The sequence below is a fragment of the Carlito syrichta genome, unplaced genomic scaffold (genome assembly GCF_000164805.1).
Source record: "Carlito syrichta isolate Samal-C Ts95f unplaced genomic scaffold, Tarsius_syrichta-2.0.1 Scaffold116229, whole genome shotgun sequence".
In the NCBI taxonomy this organism is placed as follows: Eukaryota; Metazoa; Chordata; class Mammalia; order Primates; family Tarsiidae; genus Carlito; species Carlito syrichta.
The window spans coordinates 438760-445611 of NW_007060325.1; the positions used below are offsets into that span (position 1 = coordinate 438760).

General features: G+C 34.8%; 1 pseudogene across 1 annotated transcript; it reads left to right on the plus strand.

Annotated features, from left to right (window-relative positions):
* The first annotated feature begins 5847 nt into the window (after positions 1 to 5847).
* On the plus strand, positions 5848 to 6566 carry LOC103276813 (annotated as a pseudogene). The gene has a single exon (XR_505390.2). The product of XR_505390.2 is annotated as a 60S ribosomal protein L9 pseudogene (transcript).
* The last annotated feature ends 286 nt before the right edge of the window (positions 6567 to 6852 follow it).

Below are 6852 nucleotides of genomic sequence, written 5' to 3' on the forward strand. Positions count from 1 at the left end.
TTAGGGTTTTCACGATACAGAATCACATTGTCTGCAAAGAGGGGTTAGCTTGACTTCCTTTTTTTCTGTTTGTATACTCCTGACTTACTTCTCTTGCCTGATTGCTCTGACTAGGACTTCCAATACAATGTTGAACTGGCGGGGTGAGAGTGAACATTCTTGTCTTATTCCCGTTCTCAGAGGGAATACTTCCAATTTCTATCCATTGTGCAAAATGTTGGCTGTGGGTTTATCATAGATGGCTCTTACTATTTCGAGGAATGTTTCTTCTGTACCTAGATACTCAAGGGTTTTTGATCAAGAAGGGATGCTGGATTTTATCAATTACTTTTTCTGCATCTAATGATATAATCATGTGGTTCTTGGTTTTATATCTGTTGATGTGCTGAATTACATTTATGGGCTTGTGAATGTTGAACCAGCCCTGCATCCCAGGTGTGAAGTCCAGTTGGTCATGGTGAATGATCCTTGAGATGTGCTGTTGGATCTGTTTTGCTAGAATCTTGTTTAGAATTTTTGCATCTATGTTTGTCAAGGAAATTGGCCTGCAATTCACTTTCCTTTTTTGGATCTTTGCCAGGTTTGAATATCAGTACGATGTTGGCTTCATGAAATGAGTTGAGGAGCATTCCATCTTTCTTGATTACCTGGAATACTTTCAATAGAATTGGTATCATCTCCTCCTTATATGTCTTGTAGAATCCAACTAGGAAGCAATTGGGTCCAGGACTTTTTGGTAGGTAGATTTCTTATGACTGAGTCAATTTCCTGGAGTGTTATTGGTCTGCTTAGAGTTTCTTTTTCTTTTTTTTCAACCTTGGGAGGTTGTGTGATGTTAAAGACTTTTAATGAAAATTATGGGCTAGGCAGGGTGACTTATGCTTATAATCCCAGCTCTTTGGGAGGTCAAGGAAGGAGGATCACTTGAACCTAGGAGTTCAAGAAATGCCCAAGCAATAGTAAGGCCTCGTCTCTACAAAAATAAAGAATAAAAAAAATTAGTAGGAGCTGGATGCTACAGTGAGCTGTGATGGTGCCACTGCCCTCCAGCCTGGGTGACAGAGTCAGACTCTGACTCAAAAAAGGGAAAAAAATGTTATAAAAAAGAAGAATGAGAGGAACTTATCTTTCCAGATATTAAAATGTGTTTTAAGATCTCTGTAATAAAACATTTTGGTACTTACCCTTTTATCATTACAATTGACCTTCTTTATCCCTGGTAATATTTCTTGCTCTGAAGTCTACTTTGTCTCATATTAATACAGCTACTTCAGCTTTCTTTTGATTGAAATTAGCATAGTATGTCTTTTTTTCATTGTTTTACTTTTAGCTTACTTGTGTCTGTATTTAAAGTGAATTTCTTGTAGACAACATGTAGCTGGGTCTTACTTTCTCAACCAGTCTGATAATGTCTGCCTTTCAACTGGGGTGTTTGCACTATTTATTTTAATTGCTAATATGGTGGAGTTTCTGTTTGTTTTTTATGTGTTTATTCTGTTGTTATTGTTGTTCTCCCTTTCCTTTAACCTTCCTTCTTCTGGATTAAGTATGACTTCATCCTCTTTATTGACTTATTGACTACAAGAATTTGTTTTGTTAAATTAGTGGTTACTTTATATGTACATCTTTAACTTATCACAGTCAAAGTTCAAGTGATATTATACCACTTCACATATGGTATGAGAAGCTTACTTCCACCAGCAATATATGGAAGAGAATAGTTTTTACCTATTATCACCTCTAAGATTCTGTCTTACTTAATAATTCTCTCCAAATCCTAGCTTATATGTATGTAATCTCTTAAAATTGCTCTATAGTGGGTTTTTTTGTTTGTTTGTTTTTGAGCTGGAGTCTCACTCTGTCACCCAGGCTAGAGTGCAGTGGCATGCTCATGGCCACACGCAGCCTTGACCAGCTGATCTCAGGCAATCCTTCTACCTCAGCCTTCCAAGTAGCTGGAATTACAGGCATGTGCCACCACACCCAGCTAATGTTTTTGATGTATTGTAGAGACAAGGTCTCGCCAAGTTGCCCAGGCTGGTCTCGTATCCCTGGACTCAGGCAATCCTCTTGCCTTTACCTCCCAAAGTGCTGGGATTATAGGTGTGAGCCACTACGCCCAACTAGTTTTTGTTTATATATATATATAAGTTAAGTTATATATAGTTTATTTTCCTCTAGACCAGTTGTGTCATAACTAATTTAAAATAAACCATTATTTTCCCATTAACTTGAAATAGAACTTTTGGCATTCATTCAGGTGTTGCTTAACAATGGGGATATGTTCTGAGAAATGCATCATTAAGTGATTTCATCATGCAAACATCATAGAATGTACTCACACAAACCCAGATGGCATCGGTTATACACACCTAAACCATAGACAATAAGAACATGTACTTCCACTTCCTCCCTTTTGGCCTTTGTACTAACTTTATGATTTTGGTGTAGTAATAGGCAAAAAGAAAAGTAGAAAAGAAAATAATGTCCCGAAGTAGATATCAATATAAATATGATAATTTAATATACAGCCATGAGCCACATAATGTTTTGGTCAATGATGGAATCCATATATGATAGTGCTCTCGTAAGATTATAATATAATACCATATTTTTACTGTACCTTTTCTATGTTTAGATATACAAATACCGCAGTGTTCCAATTGCCTACAGTACTCAATATAATAACTTGCTATACAGGCTAGTAGCCCAGAAGCAGCAAGCTATACTATATAATCTAGGTGTGTAGGAGGTTATCTTATCTAGGTTTGTGTGAGTACACTCTATGATGTGTGCACAACAGCAAAATCACCTAATGATGCATTTCTCAAAATGTATTCCTATCATTAAGCAACACCTGGCTGTATGCTAAAAGTGCTATTTCAAGTTAATGGGAAAACAGTATTTTATTTTAAATTGGTTATGACAGCTGGTGTGGAGGAAAATAAAGTGAAAAACCCTGGATTCACACCACATACAAAAAAATTTTTCAGAAAAACTTACAATATATTTGTAAACAAAAACTATAGAGCAATTTTAAGAGAATATATGTATAAGCTAGGGTTTGGAAAGAGAGATCTTTTTAACCAAGAGAGGAACCTAGAGGAGAAATATATATATTTGATTATATAACATACAAAATTTTATATTGCACAATAACAAAGTCACAAAACAGAGATTAGTTTAAAAAGGGGGGAGCACAAATAACCCATACATAAGAAAAATGAATACTCATATCAGTCAGAAGGCTCTCACATTTTTTTTTTTGAGTTGGAGTCTCACTCTTTACTCAGGCTAGAGTGCAGTGGCATAGCCACGGCTCACTGCAGCCTGGACCTCCTGGATTCAGGTGGTCCTTCTGTTTCAACCTCCCGCATAGCTTGGTCTATAGGAGCATACCACCGTAACCAGCTTGTTTTTAAAAAATAATTTCTGTAGAGATGAGGTCTTGCTATGTTGCCCAGGCTGATTTTAAACTCCTGGACTCAAACAATCCTCCTGCCTTGATCTCCTAAAGTGCTGGGATTACAGACATGAACCACTGTGCCCAGCCAGCTCTTACAAATTGACTAGTAACACAAATCCAAAAATAAGGACAAATAAACTGAAAAAGTAATTTATAGAAGAGAAATACAAATGGCCACTAAACTAATAAAAAATATTATCTAATATGGAGAAAATGTAAATTAAAGTAACCATATCTCTGCTTAGCTAACTAATTATCAGATGATTAAAATAATACCTACTATTGATGGAGATGTGAAAAAAAAAACGATTCTCTTTATATATGGCTGGTGGAAATGTGTATTGTTACAACTTTATGGAAAGCAATCTAGAAATATCTTCTAAAATTTTCAATGTACATACTCTTTGACATAGAAATCTTTTTGGAAATCTGTCTACTATAAATGAAAGCCCAATATGTAAAGATATATGTACATGTTTTTGATTATGTATGTATTTTAAGTTTTTCTGGAAATTTATTGTGCTCCTAGTTGAAGCAGGAGTCCAACTCTATTTTCCTTCAGGTCAGTTATGCCATAACCGTTGTAAAGTAAACCATTGTTTCCCCATTAACATGAAATAGTGCTTTTGGCATACAGTCAGGTGTTGCTTAACAATGGGGATACATTCTGAGGAGTGCATCCTATGTACATATATACAAGGATATTTACTACAACATTGTTTGTTGTGGCAAAAATTAGAAACTAAGTGTTTTTCAATATAGTGTAATAAATTGTGATACAATCAGGCGATGGAATATAAATTAATTATTGAAAAGAATGAATGGGAGTTATAACATTTGACTTGTGGGAATTTCATGATGTACCATTAAGTGAAAAAAATAGATACAAAGTGGTATGTGTACTCATTTTTGTTAAACACACATAAATTAAAAAAGCATACTATATGAATATTAATGAAGCATGAAGGATAGATAATTACCATCACATTTTGACTGAGGAAGTGAAAGCAACAAACAAATAAAAGGAGAATTAAGTATTTCCATGCTTTTTTATTTTTATTTATTTTTTTCTTATGATTACTGGTTTTTTAATTTAATAGAGTGACAAAACATGTATGAGGATACAAATTTAAATGCTGAGATAAATTCTTAAAATTAATTATGCTGTTTTGATTTTACTTTTATTTTTAAATGTTTCATTAACAAATAAATATTGTATATATTCAAGATATACAATGTGATGACTTGATATGCATATACATTATGTAACAATTACCACAATCAAATCAACACATCTATCATCACCTAGGCTATACATTATATCCCCAGAAATTATACATCTTATAAGAGAAAGTTTGTACATTTTGACCATCTCCCTATCTTACCTACCCCCCCAAACTCCTAGCAACCACCATCCGGCTCTCTGCTTCTGAGTTCAACCTTTTGAGATTACACATGTAAATGAGGTTAACAGTATTTGTCTTTCTGTGTCTGGCTTATTTCACCTAGCATAATGTCCTTTAAATTTATCAATGTCATCACAAATGACAATTTTTTCTTCGTATGGTTGGATAATATTCCATTGTGTATATCACATTTTATCTATTCACTCCATATCTCAACCATTGTGAATAATACTGCAATGAACATGGGGGTACAGCCATCTTTTCAAGATATTAATTTCATTCCTTTTGGATATATGTCCAGAAGTGGGATTGCTTGATCATATGGTAATTCCATTTTTATTTTTTTGAGGAAGCTTTACACTAGTTCCCATAACGATTTTATCATTTTATATTCCCACCAGCAGTGTACAAGGTTTCCCCTTTCTCCATATCCTTGTCAATGGTTAATCTCTTTTCTTTTTGTTAATAGACTTTCCAACAGGTATGAGGTGATATCTCATTGTGGTTTAGATTAGCATTTTTCTGGTGATCAGTGATGTGATGCTGAGTGCCTTTTTATAAACCTGTTAGCCATCTATGTCTTCTTTGGGAAAATGTCTATTTAGGCATTTTGCCCATTTTTAAGTTGAGTTATTTGGTGTTATTTTTACTATTGAGTTTGTGAGTTTATTACAAATTTTGGATATTATCTTCTTGTTAGATATTTTCTCCCATTCTGTAGGTTGCTTTTCATTTTGTTGATTGTTTCCCTTGCTGTGCAGAAGCTTTTTAGTTTTATACAGTTCCGTTTGTTTATTTTTGCTTTTGTTGCTTGTACTTTTGTTGCTATATCCAAAACAGTCAATAAACAATTAACAAAATGGCAACAGTAAGTCCTTACCTATTATTTATAACTCTAAATATAAATGAGTTAAATTCTTTAATTAAAAAAAAGATAGTGACAGAAGAGATTTTTAAAAAACAAGATCCAGCTCTTTGCAGCATCTACTGTGAGAATGAAGACCATTCTCAGCAATCAGACTGTCGACATCCCAGAAAATGTCGACATCACCCTGAAGGGATGCACAGTTATCGTGAAGGGTCCCAGAGGAAGCCTGTGGAGGGACTTCAATCACATCAATGTAGAACTCAGTCTACTTGGGAAGAAAAAGAAGAGGCTCCGGGTTGACAAGTGGTGGGGAAATAGAAAGGAACTGGTCACTGTCCATACTATTTGCAGTCATGTACAGAACATAATCAAGGGTGTTACACTGGGCTTCGTTACAAGATGAGGTCTGTGTATGCTCACTTCCCTATCAACGTCGTTATCCAGGAGAATGGGTCTCTTGTGGAAATTAGGAATTTCTTGGGCGAAAAATACATCCTCAGGGTTCGGATGAGGCCAGGTGTTGCTTGTTCCGTATCTCAAGCCCAGAAAGATGAATTAGTTCTTGAAGGAAATGACATTGAGCTTGTTTCAAATTCAGCTGCTTTGATTCAGCAAGCCACAACAGTTAAAAACAAGGATATCAGAAAATTTTTGGATGGTATCTATGTCTCTGAGAAAGGAACAGTTCAGCAGTTTGATGAATAATATCTAAGAGTTGTCCAGCTGCAGAAACAAGATGCCAGATGATTTCTAAGACCTATTTGTCACATTTTACTGATGCAATAAAAGACCTGTTGATCTGAAAAAGAAAAAAAACAAGAAAAAACAAGATCCAGCAATATACTACCTACAAGAGACTCACTTTAGTCTCAAGGACACATATAAACCGAAAGTGAAGAGATGGAAAAAGATGTTTCATGTAAATGAAAACCAAAGCAGAGCAGAGGTGGCTATACTTATATCAGCAAACTGGACCTTTAGTCAATATCTGTCACAGGAGACAAAGGTAGTCTAAATGATGATAAAGGAGTCAATTCATCAAGAGGATATAACAGTTGTAAATACAAATGCACCCAATATTGGAACATCTAAATATGTTAAGCAAATATTAA